Source organism: Corapipo altera, unplaced genomic scaffold, assembly GCF_003945725.1.
Source record: "Corapipo altera isolate COAL_440 unplaced genomic scaffold, ASM394572v1 58898, whole genome shotgun sequence".
NCBI lineage: Eukaryota > Metazoa > Chordata > Aves > Passeriformes > Pipridae > Corapipo > Corapipo altera.
Window position 1 is genome coordinate 5,152 of NW_020886675.1, and position 487 is coordinate 5,638.

The following is a 487-nucleotide window of genomic DNA, read 5'->3' on the forward strand; positions in this document are numbered from 1 at the left end:
GGCACAGGGATGGGGACAGTCAGGGATCAGCCACTGTGGGCACTGCCCACTGCCGGGGCATCCCTGGGGCGGCACAGGGATGGGGACAGTCAGGGATCAGCCCCCACGGCCACTGCTGTGGGGACAGGGACACTCAGGGACGGGACGCGGCCCCGCCACCCGGCACGGCCCCACCTCATTTTGGGGTCCCTCTCTCCCAGCCGGGGCAGAGCCGGCCCCGCCCGGTGCCCGTTTTGGTTTCGGTTTCACTCTGTTCTCGGCTTTATCCCACCGCGATCCAGGGATGAACCAGCGCGGCCCAACCTCCGAACCCCCCCTGGGCCCCCCCGGGACCCCCCAAACCTCACCCGCAGCTCCCGGCGGGCAGCGGCGGCTCCGGGAGCGGGCCAGGAGTTATCCCGGGGTTAACTGGGTCCACACCCTCCGGTGGTGGCACTGGCCTGTGTCCCTGGAATTCAGCAAGGAACGAGGGGGTGAATCCCGAGGG

The 487-nt window shown here is 69.8% G+C and overlaps 1 protein-coding gene across 1 annotated transcript in view; it reads right to left on the bottom strand.

Moving 5' to 3' along the window:
* Positions 1 to 481, bottom strand: part of LOC113941299 — a 2,959-nt gene extending 2,478 nt beyond the window's left edge. The window contains exon 1 of the mRNA XM_027632462.1: positions 348 to 481. The gene's annotated coding sequence lies outside the window, so the exon portion shown is untranslated. The remainder of the gene's footprint in view (positions 1 to 347) is intronic.
* Between the last annotated feature and the right edge of the window lie 6 nt (positions 482 to 487).